Source organism: Cynocephalus volans, chromosome 10 (genome assembly GCF_027409185.1).
Source record: "Cynocephalus volans isolate mCynVol1 chromosome 10, mCynVol1.pri, whole genome shotgun sequence".
NCBI classification, from domain to species: Eukaryota; Metazoa; Chordata; class Mammalia; order Dermoptera; family Cynocephalidae; genus Cynocephalus; species Cynocephalus volans.
The window spans coordinates 25,793,527-25,815,412 of record NC_084469.1 but is presented as its reverse complement, the minus strand read 5'-3'; the positions used below and the strand labels follow the sequence as shown (position 1 = coordinate 25,815,412).

At 39.7% G+C, this 21,886-nt stretch overlaps 1 non-coding gene across 1 annotated transcript; it reads right to left on the bottom strand.

Annotated features, from left to right (window-relative positions):
* Positions 1–2,017: 2,017 nt before the first annotated feature.
* On the bottom strand, positions 2,018–2,090 carry TRNAV-GAC (transfer RNA valine (anticodon GAC)). Its single transcript has one exon. It is a non-coding gene; the product is annotated as a tRNA-Val (tRNA).
* Positions 2,091–21,886: the final 19,796 nt, after the last annotated feature.

The following is a 21,886-nucleotide window of genomic DNA, read 5'->3' as shown; positions in this document are numbered from 1 at the left end:
TTCCCACCTAACAGTTGGGACATGCCACTGCCATGTGCCACATGCCAGACTCAAGCACAGCTCCCTGAACAAAGGCCTGACCACGCAAGAACTTGTGCTGTCCCGACTGGAGGCGTTTGTGACTACTAAGTTGTCTTGGGTCACATCTTCATATTTCACCTTCAGTCTGGCTTTGCCTAATCTTATTCTAGATTTTTAGTGTATGATGTAATTCTCATAAGCCCTCCAAGTGAGGGCTTTTTGAAACAAGGAAGAAAACAAACTAAAACTTATGACTTTAATAAATATTTAAAACTTCCCTAAGATTAAGACTCTATAAACAAAGTTGATAACAATGACAGGCTGGGGAGAAAAATATATGGGACTTCTATAAGAAACACAAATTGCTATATTTAAAATATTAAAACTCCTACAAATCCCTAAGAAGATGGCCAAAAGTCCAATAGAAAAAAGGATTTGAACAAGCAATCTGCAGAAGAAATCAAATGACCAAAAAACATGAAAAACTACTGAATTTTGGTAATAGTCAAATAAAGCATTATTTGCTTATCAGATCAGGAAAAAATCTTAAAAAGAGGGTGGGGGGAAATAGGCCAACTTTTGAGTGGGAATATAAACTTGTACAAATTTTCTGGAAATAATTTAGCAGTAACCACCCCAATTAAAAAAAAAAAACCTTTGACTCAGGAATCTTCCTTCTAGGAAATCTATCCTACAGACTTATTCAAATGTCCAAATATTTTTTTTACAAGGATATTCATTGAAACTTTATTTATTATTATTTTTTTAAAGATGACCAGTGAGGGGATCTTAACCCTTGGCTTGTTGTTGTCAGCACCACGCTCAGCCAGTGAGCGAACCAGCCATCCCTATATGGGATCCGAACCCGGGGCCTTGGTGCTATCAGCACCGCACTCTCCTGAGTGAGCCACGGGCCGGCCCGAAACTTTATTTTTAATAGTCAATAATTACATATATAAATTACAATGAATGATGAAGAAGAAAAGAGGCAAGGAAAGGAGAAAAAAAGAAAAAAGAAAAAAGTGACTTCATCTTATTTTTTTTTTAACTTAATTGATTTGTTCTCTTCAAGATACCCATTACTTACATAAATGTAGATGACACTGTTTAGAGAAATACTGGGAAAACAGGATGGTTGTTAATCCCTTGTATTTTAAACAAATGGGAATTACTTTCAAGCTGAGTCATCTACATTAGAGTGGCCATAAATATTGTAAAAGGCCTGAAACCGTTATTCAGTATGTCATAGTCAGTTATCCATTCCATCTTTATGCAACATTTGGAATTTGTTTACTGCTTAGACTTTCCTGCTTGTTGGGCAGATTTCTCCCACTGAGAGCTGGTCTACCCAGTTTGCAAATCTAAATAACAGCCTCATTTAAATTGCCTTACAGACTGAAGTGTTTTGCTTCACTATGAGATACAGTCAGTCCTCTGTATCTGTGGGTTCTGCATGTGTGGATTCAACCAGCTACAGATCAAAGATATCCAGAGGGCTGGCCAGTTAGCTTATTTGGTTAGAGCACGGTGTTATAACACCAAGGTCTAGGGCTCAGATCCTCATATTGGCCAACTATAAAAAAAAGAACAAAAAAATTCCACAAAGTTCAAAGAAGTGAACTTTGAATTTGCTGTGCGCTGACGTGTTGGCATTGTATTAGGTATTATAAGTAATCTAGAGATTATTTAAAGTATATGGTAGGATGTGTGTAGGTTATATGCAAATACTCCACCATTTTATATATAAGGGACTTGAACATCACTGGATTTTGGAATCCAAGGGGGGTCCTGGAATCAATCCCCCACAGATATCAAGGGAGGACTGTACTGTGTAGCCATTAAAAAGAATGGCCTATATGAAGGGACATGGAAAAACCTTCACAATGTACTATTAAATAAACAAAGCAAAGTGATCCTATTTTTGTAATTAAAAACAGCAACAAAAACTCAAGTGTGTATTAGTTAGGGTTCTTTATCCCCCCCCCCTTTTTTTAAATGACCAGTAAGGGGATCTTAACCCTTGACTTGGTGTTGTCAGCACCACGCTCTCCCAACTGAGCTAACCGGCCATCCCTATATAGGGATCTGAACCCATGACCTTGGTGTTGTCAGCATCACACTCTCCCAAGTGAGCCATGGGCCGGCCCCTTTAATTTTCATCTTATTTTTATTTATTCTTTTTCGGGCTAGTCAAGTGAAGCAGTGGGAGTGAAGGAACAAAGAAATCTGTAACAGGTCATGATCAATTAGTTATAAACACCACTGCACTTGGACCAGCCGCAGCTCAGGTTCTTAATTGCAAGTAACAGATCTTACATTAGCTAGTTTTAGCAGAAACAATTCATTAAGCCTTTTCAATAATCCCAGGGACAGCCAGAGTTCAAGATTAGAGACGCTGGTACCTTTAACAGTACTCAAACCAGACCCCAAGACTTCTCTAGCAAAGACCCAACTGCCACAATTTCTGGGCACAGACATCACAGTCTATGCCAATAACATCAACATTAGGTACCTTGACTTCCTTTATGGCAACCCCTGAGAAGCTATATTAGTCAGGGTTCTCCAGAGAAACAGAATATGTACACACACATAAATATACACTGATATATATATCTGTGTATACATATAAATACATATGCGGGTACTTCAAAAAGCTTGTGGAAAAGAATGGAATTAAAAGATAATATGAATCTTTCTTTTTTTTTTTTTTTAAAGATGACCAGTAAGGGGATCTTAATCCTTGACTTGGTGTTGTCAGCACCACGCTCTCTGAAGTGAGCTAACCGGCCATCCCTATGTAGGATCTGAACCCGTGGCCTTGGTGTTATCAGCACCACACTCTCCTGAGTGAGCCACGGGCCGGCCCGTAATATAAATCTTTCTATAAGCTTTTAGAAGAGCCCTCATATATATGAAGAGATTTATTATGTGAACTTGTTCATGCAATTTTGGAGGCCAAGAAGTCCCACCATCTGCTGTCTGCAGTCTGGTGAGCCTGGAAAGCTGGCGGTGTGATGCAGTCTAGCCTGAAGGCCTGGGAATAAGGGAGCTGGTGGTAAATCCCAGGCAAGTAGAAAGGCCTGAGAAAGGGTGGGGTGAGGGGTGCTGGTGTAAGTCCCAGAGTCTGAAGGCCTAAGAACCAGGAACTCTTTCCCTAGAAGCAGATTGACAGAAAATAAAAAGAAAAAGAAAAGCACCAGAAACTCTGATGTCCCAGGGAAAAACGTAAATGTCTCAGCTCAAGAAGAGAGAGTCAGAATTTGCCCTTTGTGATACTGAAAAATATATACCTGTATTTGGTCTTTATCCTGTTTCCTGATCCCCAATTCCTAAAACTCTTCTAATCTCCACAGTGGTAAGAGTATCTTCTGTATGCCAATGAGATGACTGGTGGCGGGTAACTCCTGGATCACTTCAGATGGGGGCTGGTCACTAGAAAGACCAAGCCATGATTACTGGGTTGAGACTTTCAGCTCTACGTAATCCCCTGACATCTGGGGAGGGGAGAGGGGCTGAAGGTTAAGTGGATCACCAATGGCCAATGATTTAATCAATCCTGCCTATGTAATAAACCTTCCATAAAAACCCCAAAGGACTGGCAGGGTTTGGAGAGCTTCCAGATGGCTGAACACACAAAGATGCCTGGAGGGTGGCTGCAGGGGAGGGCATGGAAGCTCCATGGCCCCTCATGCCTTGCTATGCAATCTCTTCCATTAGTCTGTTCATCTATAATATCCTTTATATTCTTTATAATAAATGGATAAATGTGAGTAAGGTGTTGCCCTGCGTTCTGCAAGCTGTACCAGCAAATTGATCAAATCTGATAAGGGGGTAGTGGGAACCCCAATTTACAGCCAATCTGTCAGAAATATAGGTGACAACCTACTACTTGTGACCAGCGTCTGAAGTGGTGGGTAGCTTTGTGAAACTGAGCTCTTACCCTGTGGGATCTAATGCTATTCCCAGGTAGATAGTGTCAAAATTGAATTGGATTATAGGACACCCAGCTGGTGCCCACTGGAGAATTGCTTCATTTGTGAGGAAATATCCCACACATCTGTTGTCAGAAGTATTGTTTTGATGAGAGAAGAGAGAGAGTAGGAAAAACAGAGTTTATTTTTTTGTTCTATTTGGGCCCTCAATGCATTGCATGATGCCCACAGCATTAGTGAGGGCAGATTTTCTTCACTCCGTCTACTGATTCAAATGCTAATCTCTTCTAGTAACACCATTACAGATAAATCCAGAAATAATGTTTTCCAGGATATCTGGGCATCTATTATCTCAGTCAACTTGAATATAAAATCAACCAACACAGAAGCCAGCTGCTTCTGTAGCCACAATTGCTAAAAGATGGATAACACATGGTCCCTGCTTCCTCATGTTGCTCTTTTTAAAGTCTTACATAGTTATTTCTAAATGGTAGAGCCTTGGCCAGATGCCCGAGCTGTAGCAGCAAGGGAAAACAAATTCTAGCTCATCTCTGGGTAAGATGAACCTCCACAATGTGAGAAATGCCCCCTGTTTTAGTCCGTTTTGTGCTGCTATAACAGAAATACCTGAGACTGGGTAATCTATAAGGAAAAGAGGTTTATTTGGCTTACGATTCTGGGACAGCTGCATCTGGCACGGGCCTCAGGATGCTTCTACTCATGGCAGAAAGTGGCGGGCAGCCGGCGGGTACAAGCAGATGACATGACGAGAGGAAACGAGAGAGGAAGCAAGAGAGAGAGAGAAGGTGCCAGGGTCTTTTTAAGCAACAAGCTCTGGTGGGAACTAATAGAGCGAGAACTCACTCATTAATCCTCCCTCCCCCAGGGAGAGCATTAATCCATTCATGAGGGATCCACCCCCATGACTCAATCAGTTTCCAACACTGCCACACTGGAGATCAAATTTCCACATGAGTTTTGGAGGGGACAACACATCCAAACTCCATCACCCCCCAAATAGAAAAGCTATTCAATAGATACACAAAGCATGACACATGTTTACTACACTCCTCCCCTTGGCTGTCCAACATCAACATCCTTTTTTCATACTTAAATTTCCAAAACAATAGCAACAGACTCTTCTTACTTAACAATTCAATTATCCTGTGTACATGGGATACTAAAGAAAGGATTAACACAAATGTAAAAGAAAACAGCACTTATTTGGGCAAAAAAATTGCAACTTGGATACACTGTATCAGGGCAGCCCTGAACAGTATTCTGTAAAGCAATCACAGGAAAGGTTTTTTATAGGTGATCTCCACAAAATGTTTCTTGGAGGCAGTTCATTGGCTGGGCAGAAATCCTAAATTGCAAACCCATTCTGATTGGCTAGTCAATTAAGGTACTTCCAGCTGACACATGTTGGAGGCCGGCAGATACTGATGTCAACTGTTACCCAAGTCTATTGAAACATCTTGTGGTCTGACCTTTTGCAGGTGTGAGTGCAATCCTCTCACAATCTCCTGACTCCACTTTAAAGGCTTAGCCTTAATTATTTCATTTTCTTTTAATCCAAAAGGAGGACATTTGAAAGTCATGAGATTTACTTTTTTTATTTTTTTATTTTCACCTTTTAAATTTTATTTATTTTATCAATATACAATGTAGTTGATTTTCATATCCCTTTACTGATTCCTTCCTTCCCTCTCCATCCCCCCCTCCCACCCATCAACATCATATCTGTTCACTTGTCTTAACAAGTTCAAGGAATTGTGATTGTTGTGTCTTCTTCCCTGCACTCACCCCATTTGTTTGTGTATTTATTTATTTATTTTTAGCTCCCACAAATAAGTGAGAACATGTGGTATTTCTCTTTCTGTGCCTGACTTATTTCACTTATTTTTTCTAAGTCCATCCATGTTGCTGCGAATGGTAGTATTTCATTCTTTTTTGTAGCAAAGTAGTATTCCATTGTGTAGATGTACCCCATTTTCTGTATCTACTCATCTGACGATGGACATTTGGGCTGGTTCCAACTCTTGGCTATTGTAAATAGTGCAGCAGTAAACAGTGGAATACAGGTATCTCTCTGGCGTGATGATTTCCATTACTCTGGGTATATCCCCAGCAGTGGAATAGCGGGGTCATATGGTAGATCTATCTGTAATTGTATCAACCCCTTGCTTTTCTAATATAGACACCTAAAGCTATACATTTCCTTTGGAGGGCATGTGTCTTCATCCCACATGTTTTAAATTTTTTTCTGAAATTTGTTGAGATTCAATGAATAAACCATGGCCCAGAATATGGTCTATATTGATGGACATTCCGTGTGCATTTGAAGAGAATGTGTATTTTGCAGTTGCTGTGTACATTATTTTATAAATCTCAATTATGTCAATTGTTCAAATCATCTACATGTTTTCTGATTTATTATCTGAGAGAGGGGTATAAAAATCTCCATCTATGGTTTTGGACTTGTTTATTTCTCGTTTTAGTTTTGTCAGTTTTTCTTCATATATTTTTCTCTGTTATTAGGTACAATTAATATTGTTACAGCTTCCTAAAGGATTGACCATTTCATCATTATAATCATGTATTTTGATAATACTCCTCCTCTTGAAGTCTACTTTACCTGATTTTAATATAGTCACACAAGCTTACTTATGCTTACTGCTAGCATGTTATCTTTTGCTATCCTTTTACTTTCAACATATCTGTGTTTTTATATTTAAAGTACATCTCTTGGCCTGGCCTGTGGCTTACTTGGGAGAGTGCGGTGCTGATAACACTAAGGCCACGGGTTCAGATCCCATATAGGGATGGCCGGTTGCTCACTGGGTGAGGGTGGTGCTGACAACACCAAGTTAAGGGTTAAGATCCTCTTACCGGTCATCTTTTAAAAGAAAAAAAAAAAAAAAAGTACGTCTCTTGTAGATAGCAAATAGTTGGGTCCCCTTTTTTGCTCAGTCATGAAATCTCTTGCCTTTTAATTGGAGTGCTTAGTCCATTTACACTTATTGTAATTATTGATATTGTTGGGTTTATATCTACTGTCTTGCTATTTGTTTTCTATTTGTCCCATCTATATGTTCCTCATTTCCTCCTTCCTTACCTTCTTTTGGGTTAATTGTCTAATATTATTAGTACTCTATTTTATTTATCTTCTCTATTGGCTTTTTAGTTATACCTCTTTATTTTTAGTGGCTGCTCTTGTGATTAAAATATGAAGCCTATATAGAATTATAATATAATTCTATTTTCCTTCCCTTTCCTCTGTCATTGTTGTCACATATTTTATCTATACATACATTATAAACCCCACAATACAATGTTATTTTTTAGTTTAACATTATGCTTAGTGAAAAAAGCCAGTAACAAAAGACCACATATTATACAATTTCATTTCTATGAGATGTCCAGAATAGGAAAATCTATACAGATAAAAAATAGACTAGTGGTTGCCTATAGCTGTGGAGGAGATGTTGGGGCAAAAAGGAGTGACTACTAATAAGTACAGGCTTTGGTTTTGTTTTTGGTGGGTGTCTTAGTCAGCTTGGTTTCCCATAACAAAATACCGTAGACTGGGTGACTTAAATAAGAAATTTACTTTCTCATGGTTCTGGAGGCTGAAAGTCTGAGATAAGGATGCCAGCACGGTCTGGTTCTGCTGAGGGCTTTTAGATAGCCATTTTCTGTGTTCTCACATGTTGAAGAGTGAGCAAGAGCAAGTTCTCTGGCATCTCTTCTTATAAGGTACTAATCCCATCTTGAGGGATCCACCCTCATGACCTCATATAAATCCAATTACCTGTGAAAGGCCACATCTCCACATGCCATTACATTGGGGGTTAGAGCTTCAGCATAATAATTTGAGGGGGCACACTATTCAGTCCATAGCAGTGGGTGAAGAAAATGTTCTAAAATTTATTGTGGTGATGGTTGCACAACTCTGGGACTATACAAAACCCATTTAATTGTACACTTTAAACAGATGAATTATATGGTGTGAGAATTATAGCTCAATAAAGCTGTATTTAAAAATAGTTATCCTTTAAAGAAATGAAAAAAGAAAAAATAGTTTTTGCATTTACCCACATATTTCTGGTACCTTTCATTCCTTTCTGTAGATCTTTGTTTCCTCTAGTATAATTTCCCTTCAGTGTGAACAACTTCCTTTAGTGTTTCTGGAGGTAAAGTTCTCCTAGTGACAAATTCTCTCAGCTTTGTTTAAATGTCACTATTTCACCTTCATTGTTGATGGATATTTTTGTTCAATATAGAATTCTAAGTTGACAGGTTTGTTTGTTTGTTTGTTTTTTCCTTTTAGCACTTTAAAAATGCAGTTTCATTGTCTGGGGCCTTCATTATTACTTATGAGATATGAGATGTCAACCATCTTTTATGTCTTTGTTCCTTAGTATGTAACGTGTCTTTTATTTTTTGGCTGCCTTTTTCTCCCTTTAAAAAATTTTCCCAGGGCCAGCCCATGGCTCACTTGGGAGAGTGTGGTGCTGACAACACCAAGTCAAGGGTTAATATTCCCTTACCAGTAATCATTAAAAAAAAAATTTTTTTTTTCCTCAACATCTTAGTATAAAAATTTTTAAACATATAAAAAAGTTGAAATAATGCTACAGGGAATGTATGTACCCACCTAGATTCTACTTTTTACTATATTTGCTTTATCATACATCTACCCATCCAGTTACCCATTATTCCATTTTATTCTTTTGATGCAGTTCAAAATAAGTTGTAGATATCAATACACTTCATCCGGTGATGTGCTGGTAAACATTTAACAACTGGATCTTTGAAACAAGAGTCTTGATTGATAATATTTGCTAATTTCCATTGTATAAATACTCTCCCATCATGTCTGATTTCAAGCTATCAATGTGACACCACTGGACAGAGTTGGGAAGAGCTGCTCAATGGTACACCATTATATTGGACGTCCACATGCAAAAGAATAAAGTTGTACCCTTACCTAACACCATATACAAAAATTAACTCAAAACAGATTAAAGACCTTGTAGTGGACTGAATTATGTCCCCCCAAAACTCACTGAAGCTTCAATTGTGTCCCCGAAGTTTATGTATTAGAATCTTAGCCCCCACTGAGACTGTTAAGAGGGTGGAAAATCCTATTGTAATTGAAAGGTGAAGACTTAAAGAGGTGATTTAATTATAGGACCCTGCAGTAGTGAATGGATTAAAAGTGGTGCTCAGGGGTGTGGTTCTGAGGGCTTTAAAAGAAGAAGAGAGTCTGTCTTTCTCGCTCTTCTTCCACCATCTTGCAATGTGAGACCCCTGGGTCACTGTCACCAGCACCAGATGGACTTTGGACTTCCTAGCCTCAGAAACTGTAAGCAATAAATGTTTTTTCTTCATAAATCAACCAGTTCCAGGTATTATGTTATAGCAACAAAAATGGACTAATACCGACCTCTGTGTAATATATCTGAAACAATATAGCTCTTAGAAGAAAACATAGGGCAAAATCTTCATGACACTGGATTTGGCAATGATTTCTTGGATATGACACCAAAGGCATAGACAATAAAATAAAAAATATATTAGAATTTATGAAAATTAAAACATTTTGTGCACCAAAAAATATTATCAACAGAGTAAAAAGGCAACTCACAGAACGGGAGGAAATATTTGCAAAGCATATACCTGATAAGGGATTAATATTCACAGTATAGAGAGAACTGCTAAAACTCAACAACAAAAAATCAGATTAAAAAATAGGCAAAGGACCTGAATAGATATTTCTCCAAAAAAGATACACAAATGGCCAATAAGCCTATAAAAATATGTTCAACATCACTAATTATTAGGGAAATGAAAATCAAAACTACAATGAGATACCACTTCACACACATTAGGATGGCTACTGTCAAAAAAACTCCCCCCAAAACACAAAAAAACAGAAAATGACAAGTGTTAGCAAGAAGAAAGAATAAAATGGAGAAATGAGAATCTTCGTGCACTGTTAGTGGGAATGTAAAATGGTGCAGCTGCTGTGGAAAACAGTATGGTGGTTCCTCAAAAAATTAAAAGTAAAATTACCATATGACTCAGAAATTCTACCTTTTGGGTATATATCCAAAAGAATTGAAAGCAGGGTTTCAAAGAAATATTTGTGCACTCATGTTCATAGCAGCATTATTCACACTAGCTAAATAAAACACGGAAGCAACCAGACTGTCCATCAGCAGATGAATGGATACACAAAATGTGGTTTATCACGCAGCCTTAAAATAGAAGGAAATTCTGCATTATGCTACAATGGAGATGGACCTTGAGCATATTATGCCAAGTGAAATAAGTGTAACAAAAGGACAAATATTGTTTGATCACACTTATATGAGGTACTTAGAGTAGTCAAAATCATGGAGACAGAAAAAAGAATGGTGGTTGCCAGGGGCCGTGGGAGGGGGAACGGAGAGTTCTTGTTTAATGGGTATAGAGTTTCAATTTTACAAGATGAAAAGAGTTTTAGAGATGGATGATGGTGATGGTTGCACAGCATTATAAATGTATTTATACCACTGAACTGTACACTTAAAAATAGTTAAAATGGGCTGGCCAGGTAGCTCAGTTGTTTAGAGCACGGTATTATAACACCAAAGTCAAAGGTCTGGATCCCCATACCAGCTAGCCACCAAAAAAAAAAAAAAAAAACAAAAAAGTTAAAATGGTAAATTTTATGTTGTCTATATTTCATCACAATAAATTGAAAAAATAGTACACCATTATATAGTTTTTTGGTTGGTATTTGTTTTTTGATATTTTTCCATCCTTCAATTTTCAAACTTAAGGTGACTTTATCCCTTTTTATCTCTCGTAAATTGCATAGAGCTGAATTTTATTCTTATTTTTTAAAATACAATCTCATACTCTTTATTTATTTATTTATTTATTTATTATAAAGAAAATGAAATTTATTGCTTACAGTTTCTGATGCTGGGAAGTCCAAAGTCCATCTGGTGGTGGCGACAGTGACTCAGGGATCTCACACTGCAAGATGGTGGAAGCAGAGAGAGCGAGAAAGACAGACTCTCTTCTTTTAAAGCCCTCAGATCCACACACTTGACCACCATCTTTAATGCATTCACTACTGCAAGGTCCTACAATCCAATCACCTCTTCAAAGCTCCACCTTTCAATTACCATAATAGGATTTCCCACCCTCTTAACAGTCTCAGTGCGGGCTAAGTTTCTAATACTTAAAACTTGGGAGACAATTTAAGCTTCATTGAGTTTTGGGGGGACATAATCCAATCCACTACATTCCACCCCAGCCCCCTAAAACTCATGTCCTTTTCACATACAAATACATTCATTTCATCCCCAAAGTCTTAACTTGTTTCAACTTAAGAGTCCAAAGTTCAAAGTCCCATCTGTGAAATCAATACAAGCTATCTACTTCCAAGATACAATGGTGGGACAAGCATAGGGTACACATTCCCATTCCAAAAGGGAGACATAGGCCAAAAGAAAGGTGTAACAGGTCCTAAACAAGTCCAAAACCCAGCAGGACAGGCATTAAATCTCAAAGCTTGTGAATCATGTACCTTGACTCCCTGTTCCACATCCTCTGCACAGTGGTATGGGGGGTTGGGTCCCCAAGTCCTTGGGCAGCTCCGCCCCTATGGCTTTCCTGGTCTCAGGTGATGCTTTAGCTCTCACAGGCTGCCATTGCACCCTGGTAACTACACAGGTCTGGGGTCTCCATGGTGGTCCTGCTCTCATGGCTCCACTAGACATGGTGCTGATGGGGTTTCTCTGCTGCAACTGTAACCCCACGTTTCCACTCAGCATTGCTCTAGCGAAGGCTGTCTGTGGTGACTCCACCTCTGTGACAGATCTCTTCCTGGGCCCCCAGACTTTTCCATACATCCTCTGAACTCAGGGTGGAGGCTCCCAAGCCTCCACAGCTCTGGTATTCTGCAAGCCTGCAGACCTAACACCATGTAGATGCTGCCAAGGCTTCCAGCTTGTGTTTTCCAAAGCTGCATGTCCAGGCGCACCTGGGGCCAATTTACCCACAGCTGGAGTAGCCAAAGCAGCCAGGGTGCTGGTGCTGGAAGCAGCTTCCCAAGGTGGTCCTGAGCAGTGAGCTTGTGGAGGGCTCCTCAAGCCTATTCCCCAAGACCATTCTGTCTCCCGTGGTCTTTGGGCTTGAAATGGAAGTGTTGGTCCCAGAGGCTTCTGCAATGCGTTCAGGGCCTTTCCCCCCTTCTCTTGATAATCCCGTTCTTTTGTGTTAATCTTCTTAGTGCCATTGCATTTTCCTTCTGAAAATGCTCTCTGATTCTCTACCACATGGCCAGGCTGCAAATTTTCCAAATCTTTACACTCTGCTTCCCTTTTAAATTCTGGCTTTATGTCATGCCTTTGCCACCATAACTCAGTATAGGCTGTTACAAGTAGCCATGCAGCTTCTTTAATGCTTTGCTGCTTAGAAATCTCTTCCACTAAATACTCTGGTTCCCAACTCTAAAGTTGCAACTTCCACAAAGTCCTAGGGCATGGACCCAGTGCAGCCAAATTCCTTGCCAGCTCACAGCAAGGGTGATCTTTGCCTCAGTTTCTGATAAACTCCTTTTTATTTCTATCTGAGACCTTCTTAGAATGGTCTTTACAGTCCATATTTCTATCAGCTTTCTGCTTGCCACCACGTAAACAGTCTCTAGGACATTCCAAACATTCACTAGTCTTTTTGTCTTCTTCTGAGTCCTCCAATCTTTCCTCAACACCAAGTTCCAAAGCCATTTCCACATTTTCAAGTATCTGTTATAAGCAACACCCCACTTCTCTGATACCAATTTTCTGGATTTCTCCATTTATGTTGCTTATAACAAAATACATGGAACTGGGTGATTTATAAAGAAAACAAAATTTATTGCTTACATTTTCTGATGCTGGGAAGTCCAAAGTCCATCTGGTGGTTGTGACAGTGACCCAGGGGTCTCACATTGCAAGATGGTGGAAGCAGAGCTCATACTCTATCTTTTAACTGATGAGTTTAGTCTATATATTTTTACTGATTAGTCATATATTTAGAAATATTCTTATTATTTCTATTACCCTATTCCTATTATTTTGCAATTATATTTTTCCTGTGCATTGTTTTTATTTTTTCCTGCTTTCTTTGGGATTAAATGGAATTTATAAGTTAATTTTTATTTTGTCAAAATAACACATCTTACTAGTCAAAAACAAAATAATACATCTAAATATCCAAATATTCTGAAAGGCTTAAAATAAAATGTAGCAGTTTCCTCTCCCAGCTGTCCCCACTCCCCTAGCATCTCTCCTCAGCATCAGCCATTTCCAACCCCTTTCACCACTTATTTTGGCATTTATATTATCACTGTTTCTAAGTGGAATATCTACACTCATATTTTATTCATGGATTTTGGACATTATCAACTTCCTATTAGAGTATAATTTAAATATAATGTAACTATCCTAGAAGGATTTAGCTTTCTTAAATCAAACATGATCATAATTTTAAGTTAAATCAAGATCCAATGTTTATATTAGAACGCTCATGCAAATATTCATAGTTGGGTGTTTTAGGGTATGATGATAATTATTTCTTCCTTCATTTTGTTTTTTTCCTAGAGTTAATAATTGCCTAGTTTTCTCAGTAAGCTTGGTTTTCTTTGTACATATTCCTAACCCTTCTCACACCATCTAAAAACTTCTTGCTACAATTTTCCAAGAGGTTATTCATATCGGGTGATCTGTCATTTCCATGTTGTTTCTCGGAGACCTTTATTTTCCCCCATCTTGGAGACCTCCAGTCTCCGTCAATCCATGCTAGTTGCTGTCCAGACCTGCTGCACAGCTATGACCTTGGGACTTCCTTTGTCGTCTTCTTGGAATTCCCTTCACCTTTCTCCTTGATTTACTTCCTTCTTTTGGTGGAGCACATTCGCCAGCACAGGGTGTGGTGATGACGCCTCTCCATGCGTCCGACTGTCTCATGAGTCATATGGTGCCAGTGTGAAGGCTGCCCTCTCTATCTGGAGCACAGTTGTCATCTTAGGCTCTCCCTGCTTTATCATTCTGGAGATTCCCTTCCCTTTGTTTCTCTGTTGGATCTCCTATTTCATGTATCCACCTGCTGTTTCTTAATTTACGCTCTCATTTTGTTAGAGGACAGCTTCTAACAGCTTGTGGAGAAAGGATGTATGAGGTAAACTTTTTGAGACCTTGCAGATCTGAAAATGCCTGATTCTGCCTTCACACTGGAATGATCGTTTGGCTGGTGTATTAGTCTGATTTTGTGCTGCTTATAACAGAATACCTGAAACTGGGTAATTTATAAAGAACAGAGGTTTATTTGGCTTATGATTCTGGGACAGCTGCATCTGGCACGGGCCTCAGGCTGCTTCTACTCATGGCGGAAAAGTGGCAGGCAGCTGGCAGGTACAAGCAGATCACATGGTGGGAGAGGAAGCAAGAGAGAGAGAGAGAGAGAGAGAGGAAGCAAGAGAGAGAGAGAGAGAAGAGGTGCCAGGGTCATTTGAAACAACCAGCTCTGGCAGGAACTTATAAAGGGAGAACTCACTCACTACCCCTACCCCCAAGGGAGAGCATTAATCCACTCATGAGGAATCGGCCCCCATGACTCAAACAGCTCCCAACACTGCCACATTGTGTCAGATTTCCACATAAGTTTTGGGGGGATAATAACATCCAAACACCTATCAGCTGGTTATAGAGTTCTAGGCTGGAAATTATTTTCCTTCAGAAATTTAAACCCATTGCTCTATTGTGTCTTCTTGCTTCAAGTATCTCTTTTGAGAATTTTAAAGTCATTCTGATTCCTGATCGCATGAAAACTGTTTTTTCTCTTTGCAAACTTGTGGGTTACGTCTTTGTCTCTAAGACTCTAAAATGTGACAATAATGTTCCTTAGAGTGGCTCTATTTTTAACAATTACGCTGAACATCCTGTGGGATCTGTCAATCTCATATCTTCCAATTCTGAGACATTTTCTCAAATAATTTCGTCGATGTTTCCTTCCCCTCTATTTTTCTCTCTTTTTTGGACTATTTGGATTTGGGGCTTCCAGAGCTGTCTCTCTAATTTTCTTATCTTTTCATTCCTATTTTCCATTTCTTTTCTTTTCCTTTCTTTTTTTGCTTAAGTTTCTTGGGAATTTCCTCAATTTTCTCTTGAGCTTTCATTTCTACTATCATGGTTTTTGTTTCTGTTCTTGTTTCATGGATGCAATATCTTCTCTCATCTCTCTGAAGACATTGATGATAGGATTTTCATTGTTGAATATTGTTTCACCTTCTTCAGCACGTTTTGATTAGTGCAGATCAGCCATGTCTATCTTGTAAAAAATAAACAGGTTGCTTTATCTCTGTTTTAATGGAATATTATAATTACTTTTTTCCCTTTGTCAAGGAGGCATTTATCTAATGTGAAGACTTACACAGAAAAATAGAAGAGCATGTTCTCCATCTTCCACCTGTAGTTGTTACATAAATTGTTCATGAAACTCTGTAGTTAATTTGATTAATTTAAAACCACAAGCCATTCAGGTAGTCCCATGGAGTATCTGCTTATGTTAGTAATGTCAATAATTAAGCATATAGTAATAAATTATGAGTGAGATGTTTTGAAATAATAGCTACTGTGGGTCCAACTCTTTACACATAGTAGGTGCATAAGTAAAATACTTCGTATATTGTCTCTGTTGGTTGCAAGGACAGGTCAACTCAAACTCGCCTAAGCCAAAGTATGCTGGGTACAGGCAACTGGTGGATCCCATAAGGGGCCAAAGTCCCATCTGGAATTAAGCTTGCCCTCTTTGTGGGGCTTTGGTCTGGCATGATAGGCTTTTCTCAGATACTAGTAGTAATCCATGGTTATGATTAAGAGTTGGAGAACAAAAAACTGTGAGTCAGTGAAGTCACAATGAGCTTTGTTGTGGTAAGCTGGATTCATCATTTGTTTGGAAACCCCGAATGTCTCTATCTTTAGGTCTTTCTTTTTTAACTGTTCATTTGTTTGGAAATCCCAAGTGTCTCTTTCTTTAGGTATTCTCTTTGGCTGTTCAGATTCTTCAGAAAAGACTCTTCTAATCCTCTGATTAGAGGATGTAGGTTTTACTCCTAGCATTCTCAGAGCCCAGTGAGAGAAAAGGGATGGGGGGTGGCATGTACACAGTCACATAATCCCACTCTCCAGTGTGGTCCTCAGCTGTGCCAGTAGACCTGCCGCCATGCAAAGACCTTTTGTTCCTTCTTACAAGAACACCCCCAATCATCTGCTGGGGTGTAGGACGGGCAGTCACCCCATGATGTGTAGTAACAGAGGGGATTTGGCATCTAAACTCTTCTCAGATTTTACCTAATCCTCCTTATTTTAAATTCCACTTCCACCTATCTCCAATTCCAGAGATTCTTTTATTTTTGATGTCTTTTGTTTAATTTTCTTTCTTTATTTTCCTTTGGCGGCTGGCTGGTATGGGGATCCAAACCCTCAACCTTGGTGTTATAATACCGCGCTCTAACCACCTGAGCTAACCAGCCAGTCCCTGATTCCAAAGATTCTTGCGGCTTCCAATTACTGAGTATTTTGTGTAATTTATAATGAAAATGTAGTTGGATCCCCACGGCAGTCTCAGAATTCTGCTTCTCTTTTTTGTGAAGTCATTTGAACCATAGGCTCATTGTCTTCCAAAATGTTGCTGTTGCTGTGTCCCCTCCCCAGCTCTCCCCGCTTCCTTATTTCTAAAAAGTAAGTATTTATTTATTTTTTGAAAAAGATGACCGGTAAGGGGATCTCAACCCTTGGCTTGGTGTTGTCAGCACCACGCTCATCCAGTGAGCAAACCGGCCATCCCTATATAGGATCCGAACCCGTGGCCTTGGTGTTATCATCACCGCACTCTCCCGAGTGAGCCACGGGCCGGCCTTAAAAAGTAAGTATTTAAAAAACACATTCAATGTACTTTTAACGGGGCTCTGGGTAGGAGGGAGATTAGTTGTACATGTTGAATCTGAACCTCAACTTGGAAGTAATTTACTTTTGAAATTCAATTCTTTCTCCTTCCTCCCCCTTAGGTTTGGAATTTATAAACTCTATACATCTTCTTTTAGAATGTTAACCATGTCACATGCATACTTCATCTAAAATCTAAAATTATTCAATTTCTCTACCATCCTGCTCAATACCAATCACTGCCTCTTGTCTTACATGTAATTACTGTCCATGATTTAATTTATTATTACTATTTTTTTGGCAGCTGGCCAGTACATTATTCTAGTTCTATCTAGTTATTTTTTACAGCTTTCTCCAAATTAAACATTATTATTACTATTGTTATTGTTATTATCATTACATTGTTTTATATAGTTAATGTTTGTTTTGATTTACCTACTTGCTTCATGATTTATTGGCACACAACCCCTTCTTCTATCCCAAACTTTCTTTTCAAGATTACTTATTGGATATGGGACTTATTGAATCTGATAATTTGTGGCTTTCATGAATTCTGGAAACTCCTCAGCCAATATCTCTTCAAAAATTCTCTTCTAGTTCACTAATTCTCTCTTCATCTGTGTCTAATCAACACCAATGATGTTTAGCCTTTCTTCTGAATTTGGTTTACCTTTATAAAAAAGCAAAGCACAGGGCTGGCTGATTAGCTCAGTTGGTTAGAGGGTGGTCTTTTTTAAAAAAAAGATGACTGGTAAGGGGATCTTAACCCTTGACTTGGTGTTGTCAGCACCAAACTCACCCAATGAGCCATGGGACAGCCCTAGAGGGTGGTCTTTTAATGCCAAGGTCAAGGGTTTGGTTCCCTGTTCTGGCCAGTCACCAAAAAAAAAAAAAAAAAAAAAAAAGCATAACAAAACCAAATCTATGTATCTACCTGTCTGTATTAGTCCACTTCTATTGCTTATTAAAAAATATCTGAAACTGGGTGATTTATAAGGAAAAACAAAATTTATTGCTTACAGTTTCTGAGGCTGGGAAGTCCGAAGTCCACTGATGGTGACCACAGTGACCCAGGGCCCTCACATTGCAAGATGCCAGAGGGAGAGAGAGCAAGGCAGACTTTCCTCTCCCTTCTTTTAAAGCCCTCAGAACCATGCCCCTGACCACTATTTTTAATTCATTCACTGCTGCATGGTCCTACAATCCAATCACCTCTTCAAGGGTCCACATTTCAATTACCATAATAGGATTTCCCACTCTCTTAACAGTCACAGTGGGGGCTAAGTTTCTAGTACATAAAACTTGGGGGACACAATTCAAGCTTCAATGACTTTGGGGGGACATGTCAACCCACTACACTGTGTATCTATCTATCTAAGTAGGAGAGGATGGAGTGGAGAAAAATACATGACTAAGGGAATTTCTTAAATGATGGGATCAACTTGGCATGCTTAAATTCTGATAGGAAAGACCCAGGATTGAGAGAGTTCAGGCATTTTCTCATTCTTCGATGTGGAGTAGGTGTGATTCATTAGCAACTGTTAGATCATCTGCCATTAGTCGAGCTTCTTAATTGCAGTCCACAGCATCTACTCTAGCTAACTTAAGCAGAAAGAAGTTTCTTGATAGATATCAAGTGGTTCAGTGACTCTCTGAGAGGGCTAGAGAACTGAGCATGGAGGTTGGACTACTAGCCCAAAACAGCCAGGAAAACCACAAGCAGGAAAAATTGAAACATGGGATTTTCCAGAAGAAACCCTACTACCTCCGTGGCTCACTGCCTAATCCCTATAACTAAAGTCTAGACTCTGGAACTTCATTCCTATTTGCCCCCTAAGAACTAGATGCCTGTACCACTGTGCTTTACAGAATTTCTGATCTCCCAGCCTGTGGTCCATAGATCACATTGCTCTCCTGTGGGTGCCTGTGCCTGAGAAGGAGTAAGTCATTGCAGCTGCATGGGAGTCTAGGAAATGCACTCTTCTGGCCTCTGTGACACAGGGAGGCCAGCCAGAAATGACTGTCATGGTGCTGAGTAAACCAGTCTGCAGCATCTGCCAGAAATGTAGGTTTATGTCTCATGATAAGAAAGAATAGATTCGGGCCGGCCCATGGCTCACTCGGGAGAGTGTGGTGCTGATAACACCAAGGCCACGGGTTCAGATCCCATATAGGGATGGCCGGTTGCTCACTGGGTGAGCATGGTGCTGACAACACCAAGTCAAGGGTTAAGATCCCCTTACCGGTCATCTTTTAAAAAAAAAAAAAAAGAAAGAATAGATTCCATTCTCAGGGCCAGTGTCCAGTGGTGGTCAAAAGCAGGATCCTTGCCCAGCAGTGTCCTGGTCACAGTGGTTATCACCTGTGCCCCAATCAGACAGTTCTTGGGCTATGGCTCCTGTTACTAAGTCTGGTTTCCAGTCCTCTAGTCAACTCTGAAAATTCCTCAATGCCCTTTGAGTGCATTTCTGTTTAAGTTAGCTTACATCAGTGTCTATTGCTGCCAACAGAACCCTCACTCACACCCACCACAGTCCTGCTTTTTACCTAGTCATTTAATCTAAGTAGCTATCTGTAGAGGATTCTTAAAGCAAATGTACTTCACAGGGCCTGGTTTTCCAAAGCCTTGCAGTTTCAAATATTGACCTTGCAGAGGACTGGAAATTTTCCTCAGGCTATAAAGTCTCTGATGTAAGATAAAGATTTGTGGCACAGCAAGGTTGCTGGCTCAAGGACAGACAGGTTACCGATTGATATGTGTAGATACTGGAAAATTGTTGGAGGGAGAAGCAGTGTTTGCTAAGATGAAGCTTTTGTTAATGAGATCACTTAATTGCCTTACTGGAATGTCATCTGGCTTGTTTCACTGAAAGTTACCAGCCTATACTGTTAAACTATAACCCCACCTTTGTTCTCTTCCTGTAACTTCCTGGTCTGGAAAATAAATGCAGGAAGAGAACCCCAATTCGGGGTTAATTTCCCAAGGAAGGGATGCCTCTTGCTGGAGGGTCCCAGGAAGATTAACCACTTTGGGGTCTCTCGCTGCTCAGAAGAGATGGACTTTGAGTCATCCTTTGCATCTCCATCACCCAGGGGAAGAGGGGTGACAAATCCATGTGGGGTGAAGCAACATAAAGCAACAACGATCAGTCTATAAAGCAGGATAGAATTCAAAGGAGAGGCCAGCAGTACCAGCATTTTTCTCTCTGCCTGCCTGGCATCCACTCCCCTCCTTTTGATTTCTTTTGAGGAACTTCTCTCCCCATTCAGTCCATGTGATTGGGGTGGAGTAATTGCCACTCCGGAGATCCAGGGGTGGGCGGACGACTCAGGCCTGGCCGATCAGAACATTCCCTTCTGGTCACAGTGTTTTGCTCATGGCACACAACTCGAGCCCAGCTAATGAGACTTAATTCTGGTATAATCAATTCTTATTATTTGCAGTTATGTTCTATAAAGTTACCACAAACACTCGGTGAATATTGAAACATTGCTCCCAGGGGAAATACAGGGTTATATTCCTTCAAGCCTCTGGTCTCAACATTTTCATCGACTGATCTATACATAACTTTCTTTTATATATGTTTCTTACGTGTTTCTAATATACTGTTGATTCATTAACATTGGGTTCACAGCCAACAGCACTGTAAGTTATGCCTGTATGAAGCTTACCTAACACACGTTTTCTTCCTACGGCACATCACAGCCTTCTTGCCCTTAGGAACATTAGACATCACGTCAGCACTATGCTGGGGGGCTTTTTAAACAGCAAAATCGCCAACAAAAAGCACAAAAATGTCAAAGACATAGCATCAAATAGGCCATGAAAAGGACACTTATTGACTTTTTGAGCCAAAACAAGAAGGCAGAGTGTTGCCTTTACCTCTGCTGGGAACATGTGTATTGGAAGACTCACACTGCTCCTTGCTTTGCGCATGTCCCCAAATGACCCAAAAATGCTGAGAAAGTGCCAAGAGTATTGATTTTGGGGTTACAAATAAATTTTGGCAAGTAGGAGAATTTGCATATGCAAAATCTACATATAAGGGCTGGCCCGTGGCTCACTCAGGTGAGTGCGGTGCTGATAACACAAAGGCCACGGGTTCGGATCCTATATAGGGATGGCCGGTTTGCTCACTGGATGAGCGTGGTGCTGACAACACCAAGCCAAGGGTTAAGATCCCCTTACCGGTCATCTTTAAAAAAATAAAAAAACAAAAAAACTCCAAAATCTACATATAGTGAGACCATACTTCTGTCGGAACCTTCTGGAAAGAAGAGTTGTATTTCTGCTGGGGGTGAGGCTGAAAGGGCAGGACCTGAGCAGTGAAGAGCCTGCATGAATGAAACAGCACAGAGGAAAGCAGCAGGGAGCGTGGAGAGATACTCAGTCCTGATGATGTCTTCTGAGCCCCTGGATCAAGTCATGCCTGAAGCACACTACTCCTATGTTTACTGTGTTTTGAATCAATAACTCTTCCCTTTGCTTTCACAAAACAAAAGGCATCTGGCAGTGAGGTCTTAAGGAGTGCAGAGGACTCAAACATGACTTCTCATTTGTTAGAGGGACAAAAATGATCAAAATATTAAAACAATTTGCAGCTTCTTCTCTTCCTCGTATTGACCCAAAGGACTGCCTTATCAATAATTTTCTTCCCTCCATCTTCTGGCCTTATTGTGAAAACTGGAGAAATCGATGAGGAGACAACCAAAGAGAAGGAATGAGATCTTTTTTTTTTTTGTTTTTTAGAATGATGTGATACTGGCTGAAAGAGGGAGAAAGAATATTAAGATTGGGGTAAAGAGGTTGAGATTTTTTTCTTGGGATAAAATACACACAGAAAAGTACACAAATAATAAGGGTACAGCTTGAAGAATTTCCATGCAATAAACACACATGTGGAAGAAACCAAATGAAGCAACGGAACGTTAATAGTTCCCTAGAAA